Raw genomic sequence first — 20955 nt, 5'->3', positions numbered from 1 at the left:
TCCTCTTCTCCCACCAACAGTGACCACACAGATCGCCTTTATCCAGACAGATCCTCCTCTCTGCCAGTTTGAAGACCCCTTCAGATATATCAGAGAGGCTGACTCTCTGAGCCCAGACACCTGTCCCAATCTCAAACACACCACACGGTATCACAAAATACTGCCTCTCTACCCCTCTTCCCTCATGTGCACCCTCAGAGGAGCGAGGCAGAAGACCAGGTACCCACCTGAGAACAATACAGCCTCCTCGCTCCCACACAACTACCGTCTCGGCTCCCGGTCCTCCCTGCCAAGCCAGGCTCCCATGCACCTCCAGGCAAAGGCTCCCCAGCCCTCTCCCAGCAAAGGGCACTAGAGCCCAGCAAGGGCCTCAAGAAGCTTCTTCCCCTCCTAGCCATCACGGGCATTCACAGGCAACAGCTGGGAGCAACGCTCTGAACACAGCTCAGCTGCTAGTTGGGAAGGCAGGGCACGCTCTGAAGGTCAGACAGCTCTACAGCCCTCACAGCACAACATGAAGACAAGTGAAAAGCACGATTTTGAGCTTATTTAACTCAGAAAACCTACCTACCATCTGAAAGTGAAATTTCCACATGCATGCTGCTTGAGACTTCCTCTGCTCGCACCCTGCAGGCAAAGAAAACTTCAAGGTCAGGCGGTGCTTTGCAGAAACCCACTCAGAGCAGCAATTGCTCATCATGCTTTCGGTCACTACAGGTGGTGGTCCTGCCCAGCCAGAGGCTAAGGTCACCCACTGACCTCTGCAGAGGCACCTGGGAGTGAGGAGCAATGTGCAAACACTCTTGGCCCGGAGCACCCAGTGCTGGTGGCCGGCACCCATGGGTGCTCGTGGCACTCTGTGCATCTCCGCTGGCAGGTGGGGTGCTGGGCAGCACCTGCAGCTCAGCTGTTACCTGCAGTGCTTTACCCAGCAAAGCTCAGGGGACAGAAAAATATATTTTGCAAGAGATGAAATCTTCTACTGCTCACTGCAGCATTTAAAGAGAAATACCATCAAAACTCCCCTGCCGGGCTGCGCAAAGCAAAGGTAAACCACACACAAAGCCAAGCCTCTAGCCAGAGCATGAGACAGTGATTTCAGAGACTAAAGTTTAATTCCCACTCTGCCACAAACTTGCTGTGACTTAACCAGATGCTTACTCTCTCTGTCACCAATTTCATCCTCCACCTCCTTCAGCTTTGCACAAGGCCTGTTCACAGAATCACAGAATGGTAGGGGTTGGAAGGGACCTCTGGGGATCATCTAGTCCAACCCCCCTGCCAAAGCAGGGTCACCTACAGCAGGCTGCACAGCACCTCGTCCAGGTGGGTCTTGAATATCTCCAGAGAAGGGAGACTCCACAACCTCCCTGGGCACCCTGTTCCAGTGCTCCGTCACCCTCAGAGGGAAGAAGTTCTTCCTCATGTTCAGACAGAACCTCCTATGCCTCAGTTTGTGCCCGTTGACCCTTGTCCTGTCACTGGGCACCACTGAAAAGTGTTTGGCCCCATCCTCCTGACACCAATCCTGAAGATATTTATAAGCATTTATTAGGTTCCCTCTCAGCCTTCTCTTCTTCAGCCTAAACAAGCCCAGCTCCCTCAGCCTTTCCTCACAGGACAGATGCTCCAGTCGCCTCATCATCCTTGTAGCCCTCCGCTGGACTCTCTCCAATAGTTCCTCAAATTTCTTGAACTGGGGAGCCCAGAACTGGACACAGGACTCCAGATGAGGCCTCACTAGGGCATAGTGGAGCGGGAGGAGAACCTTCCTCGACCTGCTGGCCACATTCTTCTTAATGCACCCCACGATGCCATTGGCCTTCTTGGCAACCAGGGCACACTGCTGGCTCATGGTCAACTTGTCATCCACCAGGACAAGCAGGTCCCTCTCCACACCAGCTCACCTCTCCAGCAGGTCTGCCCCGAGCCTGTACTGGTGCATGGGGTTGTTCCTCCCCAGGTGCAGGACCCTGCACTTGCCCTTGTTGAATTTCATCAGGTTCCTCTGCGCCCAACTCTCCAGTCTGTCCAGGTCTTGCTGAATGGCAGCACAGCCTTCTGGTGTTTCTCCCTACACATTTGTACAATTCTGAGCAGGAGGGAGATTCAACACTTAAACACATTGCAGCATACACAGTACGGCTTCGGAAGGCATTGCCACAATGGGAGGACAGACTCAAATCTAGATGCTGTGTGATGCAAACTAAGAGTTTTACTTTTCGCGTCTCAGGAGTTCTCTTACACTCAGCGGTTAAATGGCAATAAAGCAGACTCCTTCTTCCTGCCCCTAAGCAGCAGCACCCCTTGTCACTGCTGCAGAAGCATCGAGGACTGGGGCTCACTGCACGAGAAGGACCATCAGAGGTGAAGAACTGACGTGCTGGCAGTGCATGTCAGCCCTGGAGCCCCCACCACGGTCATCACATGCCCTGATGACCCCAAGGCGCTGGAGCATCAGCAGCTCGGCTAGCCAGCAAGTGGATGCTTCAACCTGGAGAACACTTGTCCTTTCTTGCTTGCTTCAAAAATTGAGGTGTCTCTCCAAAACTGATTTTAAGTGACTATTTATAAAGGCTGCATGCGCTCCCATTTTACCTGTCTCTTCACTTCCCCAAAAGTTACAGATAAAGCCAAAAGCAACAGCATTCTTTCCTCAAGGAAAGCAGAGGAGAAATTAACTGAAAAAGTCTCTTTTATTAACAAGAAAGTATGGAAGAAGATGTTTTTTTCTCTAAATTTATGAGCTCTGTGACATTTTATATTCTTATAAAACAGACATTTTGATACAGGTCTTCATTTTCAGGAGCTTTAAAAAAAAAAAAACCCTAACCATTAAAAAGCTAGCTCTTTTTAGGTCTACTAGTTCTCCAGGTGAAGTCAAACACCTCTGCCTCAGACCAACCATAAGGTATTACTCATCTTTTAGGTAGTGCACAGACTCCACGAGAACCCATGGATTTCTGCATGCACTTCACCCCCATCCTGAATAGTGCTGGTTTCAGGCTTAGTTAACTGAAGATAAAATTTCCTGTTCACTGTCTTGTGCCAAAAATTGTCATTGCACATGCAATTATTCCAGGCTTCTTTGTTCATTACCACTTTGTGCAGGAATGTATGTTTTCTTTAATATTCATATCAGCTTGATTTATATCATTAAACCGACTAATCCCCCCTTCTTGCTTTACACCTAAGAGCAAAAGGAATGGTTTAGCATCTGGTAAAAGATAACACTTTTTAATTCTCCCTGTCATGCCTCCTGCAATTCTAAAATCCTCTCTAGCTCCTCTCTAAAGTCTTTTTCCTCTTATGATAACCTTTTCATGCCTCTACTAATTTTCATAGTTTTTCCTTGGATGTTCCTCTATGCCCCAGCTTAAACCACACGTGATACTCAAGGTGACAGCTTCCCACTGATTTATACAACAGCACTCAGTATTTTTAGCCTGGTCCTCTACTTTCATTTCTCAGGGGTATCTTAACTCTTCCGCTGGCACTCTCATTTCATTAACATTTCACCTGTTACAAATGGAAGGTCTGGATGCCGTTGATATTATCTCTGCTGCTTGGCAGCTGCTGACTGCCAGGCGTGATTTCCACTGCGCCCTGGCACCGTACATCTTTCCCAACAGAGCTATTGCCTGTTTCTTCAGCCCTGTGATGTTCCAAAAATCGGACAGTCTCCTAATACTGGCCAGCAAACTCTGCTTTTGCCTGACACTGCTTCCGTGGCCATTGTAGAGGTGAATTTCAGCGTTAGATAAAGCAGCATCCTTTGCATTTACCCTGCTGTAGATGCCAGGACTTTTTTTTCCCCCCTAATACATAGAGAGGAAGTTTTCAGAGGCTAAAAGGAAGATGGGCTATAAACATGTCCTCAGGGCAGCTCCTCTCCCTGACCCAAGCTCCTTCCCAAGCATCCCCCCTCTGCCACACTCCTTGTCCCACTCCCTGCAAGGGACGCTGGGCAATCCCAAAGTGCATTCAGACTCCCTGCTCTCTCCTTTTTCTGCATTTCACCAAAACTTTCTCTGAGCTCCCTTCTTGTGTCAGCTACCTCCTCAGCTAAATTTACCAAGCCTCCCTGCTCCTGGCAATCTAAAAGCGCTGTTCAAAATCTCCCCAGGCCACTGTCCATAACATGGGCTTTGGATGGAGCAGTGAAACCAACAGAAAAGGCCCCTCTGACTTCAGAGCAGAAGCAAAGAAACAAAAGGCAAGAATCACGGCAATAAGAGTGCGTTAGAGGTTGTTGCACTACAAGTCACCCAGGTCATCCCAGGCTACCATATCAAACTCGCACATCACGATTTTCTTTCTTCATGGTAGACAGCAAGAAAAAGATTAGCAACAACGAATTAAAAATAACCTAAAATTGCTTTTCCATCAGTAACACTGCTACTTTTTATACAGCCCCAAGATCCTATGGCTGCTTGAACCTAGAAAGCAAGACCTTACATGGCTGAAAAACCTGTAATTGAGACCCTTACTGCTATCAAACAGATGCTTGTTTCTTCGAAGGCTTGCGTAATGTGTTGCAGTAAGAGCGTAAGTCTCTGGAGGAAGGATTTACCTTTTAAAAAGCAGTGAAAAAAATGAGTTGTGTTCCAAACCCATACGACAGGGGCAAATACTTGGGGTTTGACTGTTTGATTTTTTGTTTAGGATCTGAACATTCACTGCTCCTTTCCCTACATTTATGTATTTCTCTCCTAATTCTGAGCTGACATGGTAGGAGGAAAGATGGTTTGGGGTCAAATGAAATGTTTTAGTCAACCTGGAATAAAGTATTTTATTTTGGTTTGTCCTCTTCTACACTTTTAGCTGAATATAATTCTGTGGAACTAAATTTAGTCTGAAAATATCATAAAGACACGCTGGGAATAGAAACATAGCAGCTCTTCTCCCCGGCCCTCCCCCACCCCAAAAGAAACTGTGACTTTTTCCCAGTTAAATTCTAAAATATACTGAAAGTGCCACCCTTGCAGCTTTGCCCGCACAATCAGCATTGAATTCCCCCCGCAAGCTGAGGGCCTGATGTTTGCACCTGCTTCTCCGACCCAAAGCTCAGCGGGACGAGGCCGAGGGCAACTCCAGCAGAAGGGGCCCTGCATCGAAAGCGGCATCTCCAGAGAGGGTAGCGGAGGGCAGCAGCCTCCGCAGGGCCCACGGCCGAACGCACCCAAGCCCCTGCCAGCACTGTGGGGCCCCGGGGACAAGCTCCCTGCGGAGAGGGCTGGGGTGGCTCAGCCTCCGCACGCTCGGCGGCCGGGCAGCCCTGCACCCCAGAAAGGCGTGCCCGTCCTCAGCTGCATCCAAGGAACAAGCAGCTCCTCCGGCAATCGCGCTACCCTGACAACAAACAGCTGGGGATACAAGTCCTAAAGGTTTAAATCCACCCACGGCATGGCAAGGTGAATGCCTCTAGAAGAGGAAGGGCAGAATCTGTGCAGAATTGACTCCGTGTCTCTCCCCTGCCCAGCTCCCACCAGAGCCAGCCAGGCCCAGAGCCATTCCTTCAGCCTCTGCACTGCAGCAGCAAGGCTGGAGGAGCTGGAAGCCTGGAGCTGGCTGCCCTGCAGGACACAGCCCATGGGCTGCCCTGGCTGACGGGGGCTGCAGAGAAGGAACGAATGGCCAGAAACGGAACGGACCAGAGAAACGCTCCACACCGAGCAGGAGCGGAGCCTGGTCCCCCAGTGAACGTGACCCTCCCACGGACGATGGATGGAACAGGCCTGCTGCGACCCTCCAGTGAGCTGGGTGTTGCGAGCAATAAAAATAAGCCACCGCTTTCAGGAAAGAAAGAAAAAAAACCAGAAGAAATAAAAAAAGACTGTCATAAGCCCTGGCTCTCGGTCTGGTATCTAAACACCAGAACACTCTGATAATAGGAGAACCGTCACACAAGAGCACGAGAGGAGTTTTTGTCCTGCTTTTCTCCACAAAAGCTAAAGGAAAAAATGGATCTTGCAAAAAATAAACAAGCAAGAGGGAAAAGGGAGCTTTTGTGTCCAATTTCAATACAAACATGTTTTTCAAGTTAAAGACTATCTCTCCCTTCCCTTCGCCTCACAACTCTTTTCCCCTTGTGTTTCCCTGCAAAAACACTACATAAATCTAAAACTGTTATTTGTTCAATCGTTATTATTTACTTCTTCCATAGTGCTGGAAACATGCTAGGCACTCTGCAACATGGAGACAAGGTCTCAGCCCCAGAGAATACATCGGCTCTGGTATTTAACTCCACTGTACGAAACTGAATCTGGATTTGCTCCCTAAAAGCCCTCTTTGTGCGCTGGGAAATTCAGGAAAACTCACTGATAGCCAGACAAGCAAATACAAAGCAGGAAACCCCACCGAGAGAGCTGGAGAGACATGCAGGAGGGCAGGCTGGACTTCTGCAACCCTCACAAATCTCCCAGGCCTTGCACGAAGGCGTCTCATTTAACTACCTGCTACACTGGCACAGGTAAAATTGAAGCAGAGCTAGTGTAAGAACGGGGCATAAAACAGAATGAAATAAGAGCGCAGAGGAGATGGGAAATGTGAAATGAGCAGTTAGGGACACAGGTGTGAATTTAGGCCTTACGGATGGGCAATACTTCTCCTTTTTCTGTATCTGTTCGGAAAACCAACAGGACTCGACTTTTATCACAGGTAAGATCACGCTGAAGGGCAGCTGCTGGCTGTGCCTTCTTCCCTAGGAAACCGAATTCCCTGCACTAATGTATCTCTTCTGTTCCCAGTGTGTGGGGCTAAAATTAACACTAGACAGCAAGAGCCACAGAAAGAACCACAACGAGGAGCTCAAGAAAGGCCGTGAAGGCTTGAACCCCACACACAGCATTTCAGATGTTTCAGAGTGCTCGTGGCCCTCCACTCAACTCTCTTCTCTGTCGCTGGCCAGTAAGTGGATTTGGTCTGGAGCTGCCACGACAAGCTAGCCGCAGGCTAATGGGCTCCAACAGCAGGACAGAACATCCATCGGGTGTCCTCTTGGAAAGCCTGTTTCTTCTGCAAAGCAGAGAGAAACACAAAGCTTCCCATGCTGCTAGATCAGCACCTCCATCTTAAGAAAACGAGCAAAGCACCAGTTCCAACAAACCTTCCAGGTGCCATCAGCAACTCATCTCTATCAGCCCTCAACACTATCCTTTCTTACCAGTTCTCCAGCCAACAAACATTTCCCTATGATTACCATGAACTGTGGCTACCAAGGGTCCCAGCTGCATGCAGGTTTCTGCCCTCGTTCAGACTGATCTATGTGTCACTAAGCCAGGTTGAAAATTACCTTAGTGACATAGTGTTTTCCCTATGGTACCCGCTTAATTAAATATTGAAAGAGCTATTACCTTTCAGGGATGCCTGTGCACTGGCTGTGTCCATTATTTATGACATAATGTATTCATTATGCATTTTATCCCATGCTCCTATCTGCTGATCTCATAATAGGCCCTTAAAAACAATTTTAAGCAATTAATCCTACCTTAATTACAGACAAATATATATAGAAGCCCCAGGACATGTCTTTTTTATATGTATCAGAAGTAAGCATATCTAGAAATAAATCTGGTAATCAGGAAAGGGAGGGACAAAGCCCACCAGCCACGGGAATCACAGAACTGGAGACAGCAAGACGGTGCCTCCTCTGATCTCTTTCACACTGATGATACAAGCCAAGGCTTATCAAACCAAAGTACCTTGGTTCTTCCCGCCTCCCACGGTCCTCCTAATCACAGATCACTGGCACAGCCATTTCCCAGTCCACAGGTGTCACCACTGAGCTATCTCAGGTTGTCCTTTGTCCTTTCCTCCAGCTGAGCACCAGTCCCTCATTCCTGCAGACAAATTTGGCTGTAAAGCCCAAGATCATCTCAGCACACGGGTGCCAGCTGCCCCTGGGGAGGACGCATGCACTGTACAGCCATGTAACGGGGCAGAGAGAACACAGCTAGCGTCCCGCTTCTTTGATTCTGCCTTGTACCATTAGGGTTACTTTTCACAGTCCCACATGAGGAACTCCCTCCAGCAAGAACCTGTCTGTTCAGCCTTGGGCATCTCTGCGGGCAGACCATGCACTTTGATGCAGTCCTCTCATTCTCTCTCCTGCATCCATGCAAACATGAAGGTTATTGAATAAACCTTTCAAGGGTTGGGGGGAAAAAAAAGAAAAAGAGGGGGAAGAAAAAGAAAAGAATTTCTAGACGCGATGAGGAAGCACCTAGTAAATTCCCACATTTCAGTTCGTGTAGGAAAAACACTCCATAATTTTGGAAACACTAATTTCAGCTCTTTTCTGAAGAGCCCTGGTAATGTACAGGAAGAAAATACAATCATTATTAATATTCATATTTTGTGCAACTTCACTGGCTTACCAGAACCAGCTCATATGTTTAGCATCCACACTGGGAAATCTCACACTTCAGAGGAGCTTGTTTTCTGGCCAAACATGGCCATCACAAGTTCTCTGATGCTGAGCACACGGGTCAGCTCTTGAACCAAGGCACACAACGGAGCGCTTTCCTCATTCCCCAGTGGTGCGGTTCCCGAGCTGGGAACAGGCTCCCCCTGCTCTGCCCCGGGGGCACAACAGGCACCACAAGTCAGACCTGTAAACATCTGCTTCACACAAGGAGCCTCTGACCAAGGGAGGGAGATGGAAACGGTGCGATGGTGTAGAGGTGTGCTGCAAAGCACTGATGCAAGCCTGACCAAACAGACCTTAAGGAATAACTGCAGAGAGCCAAAGCTAGAACAGCCCTGGTTTTTCTGACCTTTCCCTTTCCTCCCATGGAGAAAACATCACAAGGAAGACAGCGGTCTATAATGCCATCTCAATATTCAGAAACATGGAAAGCAGAGAAGAACAAACATGTCATGCCCATCCCTGAAAAGAATTTAATGAAAATCCCATTCCAAAACCAAGGGAGGACTCAAAGAGTAAGATCTTTGTCACCCTTGAAATCAATGGATTTTAGGCTGGCCCTTAAACATACTCTCAGGGTGACATTAGCATATGAACCTCCTGAGACACCTCAAAGGCTGGGGGTTCTGTACTAAGCCTTGATTGAAGTTTGTAGAGACTCCTTTGCAGATCACTGAAAAGGCAGCCTGTCCCTACAAGCAGACGATGGGAGTGCACTCCCTGTCCAGTCTGCTCACTACACTCTTACTCTTTTCACCTGGAGAATGTTTCACTACCTGCTGAAGAAAAGAGACACAAAGGCAGACACAAGCCCAGATGGGTACCAGTCACAAGCAGCGCAGCAGCACCTCAGCCCTTCTCCCCTGAGAAATGAGCCTGGCCCAGCTCAACTCAGTCCCAGACTCACACAGAGGAAGGGCACCTTTCTAGTAAAATCACAAACTGGAACTTTCCAAAGTATTTTAAGGAAATAAATAATACTATAGGGGGAAAAAAAAATTTCTATTTTTAACCAGAGATCCTGGCACAAAAGGGTAGTACTTCACATCATACCAGAATCAAGTGTTTGACGCTGTCCCTTCTTTATAAGGCTTTAAGAACAGCAGGACCCTCCAAGAAGCGGTATGCATTCTTTATTTACCCTGAAGTGAGACTCTGCAGACCCGGGTTTAATTCACTGCTCTGCTATTAGCCCATGAGGTGACCTTGGACAAGTTGTTCTGTCCAGATTCTCAGCTGGTGTCAGCTGGCACTGTGCCACCAAAGTCAATTTAAACAATTTGAGGCTCCAGCCCTACAGTCCTCCGGTCCTCAGACTCCCTGTCCAAACAGCCCTGCCAACCGGCACGCAGCCCTGCTTGTCAGATGCTTGGGAAACGCGCACGTTACGTGACAGGTAGCGGGATTAACAGAACTCGTGCTTCCCCTGGAAAATACAGGTTTTTCACTAAAATGAAACAAAAAGCCTTTGTTGTTTTTTGAAAAATAGCCTTACAATCAAGGCTCTAAAAAGCAAACCACCAATGCTGTCACTTCATTTTACAGTCTGTTATGCATTAGCTGATGCAAAATCCCTAGGGATTTTAACTTCAGCACACAGTAATGGGTGGTGACTGCTACTTTTTTTTCATTCTCCTCCTTTTCAGTTTCATCATCTTTCCAAAACCTTCTCAAATTTCTTTCTCAACTTGCTCTCCTCACCAGTGGCATGCCGGAGTGCTTCTTCACCTGACAACCCCTGCAGGAAAGATGGATTTCAGGAGGGGGTTAGGAGTCACCAGATCTTGTGCTGTTCATCACAGGAAGCTCCTAAGACTGGGACGCTCTAGACGGACCGAAATAAAGACAAAAAAGGAGCAATACCTTCATTGAGATCCATTCTAGCAAGAAACCACCTCGTCCGAGAAAGACTTTCTTCTGCAGCAGAACCAGGGCAAAGTTTCCACATTAAGGCTGATTCACCTCCAGGGGTAACACACACCAGCGTGACCCTCATACCTGCCCCGCCACTGCTGTGCTGGCCCTGGCCCTGCCCACCCTCACCACACCGGGTCCTGACCTGTGCCTGCGGTCCAGCCTGGCCTCCAGCCGTCCTCCCCACCACAGCCCGGGCTCCTGCTCATGCGGCGGGGCGTACAGCATCAGCACTGTCCCTGCAGGCCTAACCCCAGAGGGAGATGCAACACCAGGTACAGTGTGCATGATGATGGCTCCTGAGGTCTCCCAGGTCCACAGGCCTTCCGCCCGAAACACGTCGACTGCCTCTCAGCAGCGAGCAACACCAAGACAGCACTCCTGCAGGGTCTCTTCGGATCATTTTTTGACTCAACAGGCTTTTACGTTACTCAGTTACATTCTTGGAAAACTCCACCACTTCTGAACAAGCTTGATTTGTTGCCTCTCTGATACAGTGCAAGAATAAATCCAAAGAACATGAAACTCATAATTTATTTTCCTTTGCCAGCAATAACATTAACTTCAGGGTTTTTTAAGTATTGCTTCTTCACCCCCCTACTCCAACAACACTGCTTTCTGAGGAGGACTCCACAGCAAGCAACACCTTGCCAGGAGCATAACTGACGTAATCTGTTGAACAAGCGTACCATGAACAGGCAAGCTATACATGACAGTTCGCTGGGTTGAAAGGAAGCTCTCTGGGACAAGGGTCTTTTTAGCTCAATTTTCACAACAGGCCTTCTGAGAACCCCAACACCAGGCAGTACACTCCACATTGTCGTAGGATGGTCTCTGCTCACCTGGACCCGAGACAAAACCTGCGCTCCGTCATAAAATCTTAAATGTAGTACTGTACATTGGCTACACCACGGGACCAGTCCACCCCACTGTCCGGCAGCCTACATCCTTGAGAGGACTTTATGCCACCCCATCAATAAGACCTCTTCTCGCTGTGCAGTTTGCCAAGCCAGTTGTGCGCAGTGCTCTACAGCATCCTCTGTCCCGAGCCCTCCATTAGCACCACGGCACCCTTCTCCAGAGAAGGGAGCAGAACATGTATGTCAAGTAGGATTACTGGGCCAGAGTTCTCCCCAGCTTCTGTACTGCATGGCACCTACTGAGCACAAAAGTAAGGCATTTAACAACTCTTTTCTACTTGCCACCACCCTGTGGAGTTGCACATCACGCGTACCTACTCTTTTTCAACAACAGAAATCAAATGCTACGAGCCTTTTAGTACACCTCATTGTGTGTAATATCAATTGACACGGCTTACGTTCTTGTTTCCCGTAAAATGAACTGTTGCACTGTCTCAGCACATGTTCATTTAAGAGTTTCTTTCTGTCCCGTTCTCCCTGTGAGCTGGCAAAAAATACAAATCAACTATCACAGAGAGGTGTACTGAGAGTTGGAGGGCAGCTCTTCTCAGAGGAGGATGGAATGTCCATGTAAGGCTCGTTTCTCCTCCTGCTTTATGTTACAGGATGTTCTGGCCATCTTAGGGAAAAAAACAGCTGAGGCTTTCTCTCAATGAGAATTATTTTAACAGCAGACCCTTCAGTTGTTTGTAGTTCAGCTAGCATGTTTTTGGCTTGCATATCAAAAATATTCTCCTCCTGGACTTTAGCAGGCTCCTTCCTAATTGAGCTATTAAAATTTTTTTGCAGTTCTCATCTGATAGGTGATGCCCGCTGCAGGAGCAAACACTGCAGATGAGCCCTGGCATACCACAGTCTTCCTTAGAAGAGCACACTCGGCACCATCCAAACACATCTTCCACCACCACAACAGATGAGATACACTGCGCTTAGAGAAAACACCCTGGCTGCACACTTTTAATCCCCCAGCCACTGTGGGGCCACACGAGACTTCCCGGGTTGATCTGTCGGGACCTGTCAGTACGCTGTGGACTGATGCATAATCCCATCTGCAGATCTGCACTCCACCTGGGGCTCTGTCGTTCCTGTGCCAGGAGAGTCCCACAAACTCCTCTCATCTCTCAGTTTCCCTACTTCATAATTTGAGGACATGCTTACTTGCCTCGTTTCCTCGGAAAAGGCCATGGACTGAGGAACAGCTTGAGTGAGGCAGGATCTGGTTAATCTTGTCCACACACGAGCCCACTGGAAGTCAACCACACTAATTCACACGCTGCAAGTCAAGTACTCACCCCCTGGATCATGGCCTAACTGCCTATGGACACACAAACATGGCTGTTAGCCAAAGTACCGCACACACTACTGGAGGTATAGAAAAGGTCAGACCAGACTCTGAATCTCGGCCACTTAGCACAGCTGCTCAGCTCACGGCTCAAAGGAATGTTTCAAAACAACAAAATCTGTGCCTCAAAACCAGTTTTGACACTCCCTTGTGCACAAGAGCATTTTTCCTTTATGAAAGGTATATCCCCTTCCCTACGCACATGCTCACATCCACCACGGCAGCATCCACGCTGTGCCCTGCCAAAGGCAGCCTGCAGAGCTGAGCGAGAGGATGGAGTGGAGCAGGAGGTATGACAGGAGACATGCTCCTGCACCCCTCTCCTCTGAGCCACCAGGCAGTTTCCAGGTCCCAGACAGGACTTGGGGACGATCTGCTTTCCACAGACAAGGCTTAGAGGCAGATGACATTCAATCCCACCTCTTCAGCAGTCCCTGATAGCCAAAAAAGTCCATAAAAGGCAAATATAGTCCCAGAAAGCACTGTCCCACACAGCCTTCTCCCTGGACACCACATCTGGACTCCTCTTCAATGCCTTGCTTTTTTCAGAAGAACAAGACCCAGGACTTCTCCCTGGAGCCCTTGTGCAGTGCTCCTAGTCTCAGGGATATTGAAAAAAAAAAAAATTCAGCTTAAACATCTTCAGCCCACATCAAGCTTCAGCTTTTAACCCAGCCTGGGGTTGTCTCCAGTTACTGTGGGCTTCTATTCATCAGTGCTTGTTGCTTGTGTTGACGCAACATCCTGTCCCACTCCTTTTTCTTCCTTACCCCCCAGCAATCAAACACACAGAGAAATCCCCTCATTTCCAGAGTTTTCTCAGCCTGCTCCTAAAGAAAAGCTTAACATCTAGAGATTGTATTCGTTTTATTTTTAAATCTGAGGGTTAAGCTTAAATCCAGACACACTATGGTACGAACACATTGACCACATGTATTTAACGTCTTACAGAGGTACAGATGCTCCTTTGATGTACTTGTCTCCACTGCCAAAGCGATGGAGGCCTCAACGCCCTCCAAAATCCCCAGGTACAGTGGGCTCATCCCACAACCATCTCCATATCAAGGCAGCTCCATTGCTATCAATTTCCAAGCTCAAAAAATCAGATCTAAGTCTCACCTGAACAGGTACTTTTCTGACTGCTGTGGAGACTTGACCATCTGTGGAAGACAACGCAAGAAAAGATAACGTAAAATTTGCTGGGAGACAAGATAAAGGGAGACGGAACTGCCCCTTAGGGGTTTCAGGTAGCTAACCACAAACTCTCAAGTCAGGATGCCCTTGGCAGTAAATAACGCCAAGGACAAGCTGTCCAGAGCTGGAGGCGAGTCTGACAGTCCAGCAACAATTCCAAGGAGAGGCAGAGGTAAAACACCTTCATGCCTTCAGGGTCAGCCAAGAATCCATTCACGAGCTGCAAATTACACACACTTACTGCTTTCATTTTCACAGGATTTCCCTTTGATGCTGTAAGTAATGCAGCTTTGCTGCAGACCAGCCACAAAGATTTACCCACTGTGTAACCTTACTCTTCCTAGAGCATCTACAGGACATGACAATTAAAGTGGCAGGACTACAAACATCCTGCCCACACCTGTCCATGCCCACTGCTTCTTCCCATAAAGCCACAGCAGCGGGAAAAAAATTAAGGTGAGGCTACCAATGGCTCTTGGCATTGGTCTGACTTGACTCGTGGTAATGTTAAAGGTAAAACCTAGAACAGAACAAATCTTTTGAAAATGCCCAGCGCTTTTGAAAATCCCGTGCTTAAAGATGGGTCTACAGAAGGGCATGGAAGACAAGAGTGGAAAAAGCAGATACTTTCTTTTTTTTTTCTTTAATAAAAATGCACCACTGCAACTCAACTGCCTGGTTGCTGGCTGCGAAAAGTGGTGTGCCTCAGAACAGGTAGCAAAGCACAGCCCGTGATAGCAAGGTGCGGCTCCCACCACAGCGCAGCACACGATCACTGTGCCTGCAGAAGGAACCTACGTTTCTGCAGAAATTGCCTGAAGAAGTTGTGTTGGCTTCTAAGCAATGGCAGTAACAAGATGCACCCCTCAGGCTCTATGCTCCATGAACCCCATGTGGTTTTCATTTGGAAAAACAAAACTCCAAAGTTTTCAGTGACAGCTTTCCACGAGACCTAGGTCTTTTCTTCAAGTCTCATCTTAGGGAAGGCTCTATGAAAACTAAATTTTCTATGCTTCCTTGCGGACAGGAAAACTAGAAAGGGTAACGTGGACCACTCCAAAAGCTCAGAAAGCACAAGGAAAAAAGCAAAACAAAAAAAAAAGATTCATTTTCCAGCCACCATAGAGTTGCCATCAATTTAAGAGAGAAGGACAGAGGCAAAGCACAGAAACGGCCCTGGGACAGACTACCACTTGGAAGCAGGGTCAGCTCCAGGGGTGAGGGGAGCTTCTCAGATGCAGGGCTGGCTGCTGATCTCCCAGATGACCCTCTCCCATCCCAGGGCTTTTTTTTTTTTTCTTCAGTGTCTCACTCTCAGGAAGCTATAGACATGAGTGCCTGACTACATGGCAGGTCCAACCCAGCCTTTCCTTTTGAGAGTCTTTGACTAAAAATGGCCTGTGTCACCAGCCAGCCTTCTCAACATTAAGGACCATTTAAGATTAGCAGCAAGAGAGAACTACTAAAAAAGGACTCAGAGGAAACCACCAAACCACTCCCACCTTGCCATAAGCCCTGCCATTCTGACCACAGCCACCACCCAAGGGCTCTCCATTCAGCTCCGGCTTGTTAAGACTCCTTACCAAGTCATTTTAGTGTGTCAATTTGGCAGAAGACTTCCTTTATTTATCCCGGGCTAGTTTTCTGCCCAATTAGCTTGCTAAACAGACCCAGCTAAGGGCCACCGAAATGCCAGAGCCCATGCAAAATGAGGCAGTGAAGGAAGGAGCAGCCACGAGCAGCAGACAGGGCAGGACTGAGCATTTAGTTAGATCAGCACAGGCAGATGTGGCGCCACAAGCCTACCTTCCCTTAATGGGTACTAAAAAAATACCAACTGTTGAGTTTTTCCGCTATTCACCATCTCACAGCCTTGCATTTGCCCTGTTACGAACAGCTGGGGAGGTCAGCAACCTTTTGCCCTCATGCCCTGGCCAAAGCCGAACTCCCAAGCATGCTGCATCCACATCCTGAGGACCAAGAACCCGTGATTTTAGGTGGTGTGCTGGAGTTTACCTCAGGCACCCAACTTTGGCAAGCTGACCCGCCTCGCACATATCCCGGCACTTTCACAACACTTCAGTTGGCCTCAAACACAGGCGCGTACAGGGATCTGGACATTTCTAAGGAAGTTCCTCAGGGAGATCCTGAAGCAAGCATAAATTCACAGCCAGGTGTACAAGCCCTGCTCTGTCACTACCATAAGCAGATGCTGAAAGTTACGCATGTCTTAAAGCACATTTCCCCATGTTCCTTCCAAGCACAACCACACACCTCATCCACGCTGCTCCCTGAGCTGTAAGCTGCTCAGCAGAAGACCTCAGTCTCTGTCGGCGGTTGGTGCAGGACCTTGAACAAGTACTAAATAAATGAGCAAGTCATTTCTTGCAAGGCCAAACAAGCTCCCTGCCAAAGAGGTCACATACCACGCTCTGGCCTGATGCCTCTCCCTAGTTTATGAGGGTAAATTCCCATATCCAGGGGTCCAACAATTACAGCATTACATCTGGGCTAGGATTACTCTCACTGAAGCTAGGATTACGCTTCACTGAAGAGGTGAGGAAAACAACTGCTTTTGTGCTTTCATTGCATGACCTCTAAAGTTTGGTTTGGGTTTCTTGGTTTGCGCAAACCAAAACATTCAAATGAAATCAGGGAGTTTTCACTTAATTCCCAGCTAGAGCACCAGGATCTGTCACATCAAGGTTCTTCAACGCTATTTTGGCAGTAAGGAGATCTGTAAGGAAAAGCCCTTCGAGGCAGGGCCCGCGACAAAGCAGTCAAGGAGGAAATAGCCTACGTGGTTCATTCCAGTCTTGTGAGCTCCTCCAACGAGTGCAGGGGTGGAAAGCGGACACGCTGGAATCTCTGCTCCCTGTCTCCCATCATGCCACCCAGGATTGCTCAGAGGCTTTCTGCACATGGATGCTCTCAATGTCCTCGCAGCCCATAAGAAGGACGGGGCACCTATCAGTCCTGTAAAAACAAACCGAGGTTTGGATTTGGAGCAACTGTCAGAGCTAGTCCAAATGCACCTGGCAGGCCTTGCTCCACTATTCTGAATACTTCACTCTCGTCAAGTTCAAACAAGACCTAAAAGCAACCCAAATCTTCCATGCTTGAATGACGCAGGCAATTCCATTTTCTTGGATGTGCCCATCCCCGTGAGTAAGGGCTGCAGAATCAGACCCAGCTTTTCCTTACCATTCTGTCAAAAACACACATACACAGAAGGAAGAAAAGAAAAATCCTACTGACTGATGCCCCTGCTATTTTTCCTGTCCACAATAGCAAACTGGTAAAAGGCCTGACTCAGAAGCCTCCCTTGAAAAACCTGAATCATCACAGTTTGGAAGATGGTCTCATATAATGAAAGAGTCTCTCTCCTCCACTCCTCCCTCTCTTCACAAGAGAGAATTTAAGAGTCAGACTGATGGCGGGGGTGGGGGCAGAGGAAAAAAACCAAACTAACCAAAACTTCAGGCTTTGTTTGGCTCCTTCTGCAAAGATGGCAGAGAGTCAGGTAGAGTTTGGGAAGCAACTCACACTATTCAAGTTAATGTGATCTTTCTGTAACTTTCCTTCACCTCCAGTCCCCTTTAGCAGACCAAAAAGCATATGGCAGTCCACTGGCTAGCAGCTGTATTTTGGGTCTGCAGGGCTGTGTTTGATCTTGGTTACATCTCTTATTTAGCAGTGTGACTTCCTTTATGTCAGAGCATAACCACGGACTTACGCTGCCTGGAAGAGAGCAAGAGGCACCCCAGCTGTACATTCAGTGCCCAGATGAACTCTGTGAACTTGGACTTCTTAAGTCGCACTGTATCCATTTTCGAAAGCTTGAGCCTTGTAGAATACACAGATCTTTGGAATGACCTTCACATAAACATTACAATGTTATAACACTTTGTTATTAGACGTCATTTAGCATCAGGAGATCTCGAAGCAACTTGAAAAGGAGGTCTCCTTCTAGAGACCCAGCCAAGTGAGACAAGAGAGATTAAGCCACTCAGAAAAGCCACGGAAGCCACCACAACAGAAGCCCAGATCTTGTGCCCTATCCTCTAGAGTCGCCCACTACAGATGGTTTGTCAATTAAGACGCTGTGGTTACCTGCACCGTCAGGAAGAGCTCTAGTCCATTTCTTACAGCTAGATGCAAGTACATACACCTCCTGAATGAGGCTCTGGCATCTTGCACCCCTCTGCAAACAGAGGTCATCACCTGTGACTCAAAAGCCATGCTCCTCTGGATCCAGGCCGTGGCAGAGACAGCGGCCGAGAGGAAAGGGCCGGACTACGAAAACCAGCAGCATTAAAATCGAGAACGTATCATCTAAAAAGGTGATTCCAGCCTAGGGTTGCTGGGCTGGATCACGCCTCGATGCAAAGGCTCTACAGGAGCAGCAATCGCTCCAGCGTCTCCACTGCATCCCAATGAAGTCTTTGCCCAGCTTTATGCCACCATCAGTCTCACTGGCATCAAGGACGCAAGAGCTGCACATCAGGCACATACACAGCTGAGTCAAAGCCCCCCCGGTTATGTACCCCAAATATCACATCCCTTTGATCGTAAAAACTGCTCAAGAACCGCAGGGTAAGGCTGCTGCCTCCTGCCACCCAGCGAGGGGAGTGGGAAGGGAGACGCCATTTGATATAAAGGCACTGCAGCCGAGTCAAAAGTTTGCACTTGATCTTAAACCACACATTTTTACAGGGGAAAAATATTTACGTCACTAAATTGAAACCCATCTTTCCACCTCCTATCTAATCACGACACAAACTGCAGAGAGCGTCAGGCTGTTGGCTGTAAGCGAGGCTCCCAAGAGAGCCCAGTCACTTCGGTCTCATGGAAAGGCGGCGGATGCAGTGGGCGCTGTGGAAAATTTCCACCTATGAAAATGATTCTTCTCCTTGTCGCTCCCGGCTCTGCGTGGCAGCAGACACACAGGGTGCCGTGTCTATTGCGCCAAATGCTATTTCTCATCTCTTGGATTAATTTTAAGCTAACTTTGAATACAGACAACATGAAATACTCTCCTGAACTGAAGCAAAATGGCGAGAGCCCTGACAAAAGTTTAGCAGTGCTGACTAGGGAACACTTTGTGTAACTCAAGCAAAGCACAGACAAATTTATCCGCTGCATGGACCTTTACAGCCTGTGCCATCTTTACTCAGCGGACAGAGTTCCCTTCCGCACCAGCAGGAAAACCACGTTCAAGGAAAGCAAAACACAGGATGGGAATCCACACGACCCTTCAGAGAGAAGAGTGCACTCGTGCCTTGTTTAGAATAGGTCTGAAATTTGTCTTTGCTGTGTAATCTGTAATTTATCGTGTGGCGAAGGCAAGGAGCAGGCAGCCAGTCTGCTCCGCTGGAGATGGCTTGGATCCCCACTGTCAGAAAGTGGGAAGAGAGCACAGGTCCGGCACAAGAGGCAGAACACTTCAGAGGAAGCACCTTCTCACCAGCAGCCTTCGGAGTTTATGCAAAAGAAGGACTGGTATTAGTGTCATGCATCCGCGCATGCTGTGTGGGTAGACTTAAATATGCTGAAGTACAAGCATACACCCCTGTTTACTTACAACGGTGCTCACGCCTGTCTTTCCCGGCCTTACTTCTCAGAAGCAACCACTGCGTTCATGAAAAATGAGCACAACTTTTAGAACACATGTATTAAAAAAAAAAAAAATAGAAGATTTTATTAATTTGAAGGCGTTAAAGACCCAAATGTCGAGAACCCATCCAAGCGTTGCTGTACTCCATAAGCAGAACCGCGTTCAAGCCTTCGCTGGTGTTTGTGCTCTTCCCTAAACATCAGAGCATTCCTTACACCATGCTGGACACCACGAAACCCTTAAGACACGTCTTGTTTGTTTAAAAAGCAAATTCAAGTCACGGAGGGATAGGCTCTCCTTCGCTTAAAAGAAAATAAGCCTTGCGTAAATTCTGCTTACACTCACATATTTGCAATGCAAAATGCGAACTGCTCGCTGTCACCCTCTCCATACAGCCGGCTGCGGAACGAAGCAGGAGACGGCCGCTTGCCACCCGCGATCGAGCGTCCCTCTTCCGAAAATCTTTTCCCCTCAAAATGGCACACGGGAGCCCGCTCACACCGCCCCAAAGCCCTCCCCGGCGGGACGCGGCCGCCCCTTCCCCACGGGCGCCCAGACCCCGCGGCCGCGGACCGGCGGGGGGGGGGGGTCCGCCGCGGGAGACGAGCGCGCCCCGTCCCCCGGCCGGCACCGCCGCGGGGACCCCCCACCGCTCCCCCTGGAGACAAGAGGGACCCGCTCCGCTCCGCTCCGCCGAGCCCCGCTCCGCCGGCGATGGCCCCGGCCCCGCCGCACCTCGCTCCCACTCGCAAAGTTTCTCTCCTCTCCCGGGGGCCACCGCCAGCCCGCAGCCCACACCGCCCCGGCCCGGGGAGGGCTCCGGCTCCGTCCCCGGCACGGACCCCCGCGGCGGGGGAGCCCCGGCCCGCCCCGGCCCTGCGGGCTTCGCCTCCCCTTCCCCGGCGCCCGGGGCGGGACCACCTCCCGCACAGGTGACCCCACCCGCCGCCGCGGCCCCGTGCCCTGCCCGCCGCCCCTCGCAGCGGCCCCCGGCGCAGACTCACCGCCGCGCCCGGCCGCGCAGCCGGCCAGGAGCAGGGCCAGGGCGGCCAGGGCGCCCAGCTGCCCCGGCAGCAGCTCCCCCCGCCGCCTCCGCCGCCGCCGTGCCGCCGCCGAGGCGCCCATCGCGGCCGCTCCGCTCCTCCGAGCCGCGCCGAGCCCAGCCGCGCCGCGCCGCGCCGAGCCCAGCCGGGGCGCCGCAGCGCAGCGCCGCCCCTGCCCGCCCCCCGCCGCCTGCGCGCCGGCCGGCCGGCCGACCCACCGCCCCTGCGCGGCGCGGGGAGCGGCGCGGCCCGGCGGGGCGGGGAGGGGCGGGGATGGATGGGGCCGGCGGGGGCCGAAACTTCCCGGCCAGCCCCCGGCCCCCTCCCCGCCGCCGGCGTCCGGGGCGGCTTCCTGGGCGGAGAGGGGGCGGAGAGCCGGAGCCGCCCCGTAGCCGGGCCGCCCCGCCGCGCCCCGAGAGCCCCAGGCCCCGCCGCGGGGGACGGCGGCTCCCCCGCACCGCTCGCCGCGGCAGCGATGGGAGAGGTCGCCCTGCGCC

General features: G+C 50.0%; 1 protein-coding gene across 2 annotated transcripts in view; it reads right to left on the bottom strand.

The window, feature by feature from the left end:
* The window catches only part of SLC24A3 (solute carrier family 24 member 3), a 188388-nt gene extending 167888 nt beyond the window's left edge, over window positions 1-20500 (bottom strand). For both annotated transcript variants that reach the window (XM_075413691.1, XM_075413692.1), the window contains exon 1: window positions 20420-20500. The gene's annotated coding sequence lies outside the window, so the exon portion shown is untranslated. The remainder of the gene's footprint in view (window positions 1-20419) is intronic.
* Window positions 20501-20955: the final 455 nt, after the last annotated feature.

Source organism: Opisthocomus hoazin, chromosome 2, assembly GCF_030867145.1.
Source record: "Opisthocomus hoazin isolate bOpiHoa1 chromosome 2, bOpiHoa1.hap1, whole genome shotgun sequence".
In the NCBI taxonomy this organism is placed as follows: Eukaryota; Metazoa; Chordata; class Aves; order Opisthocomiformes; family Opisthocomidae; genus Opisthocomus; species Opisthocomus hoazin.
Note: the sequence above shows the minus strand (reverse complement) of the source record. Positions and strands in the feature narration are given on the sequence as shown.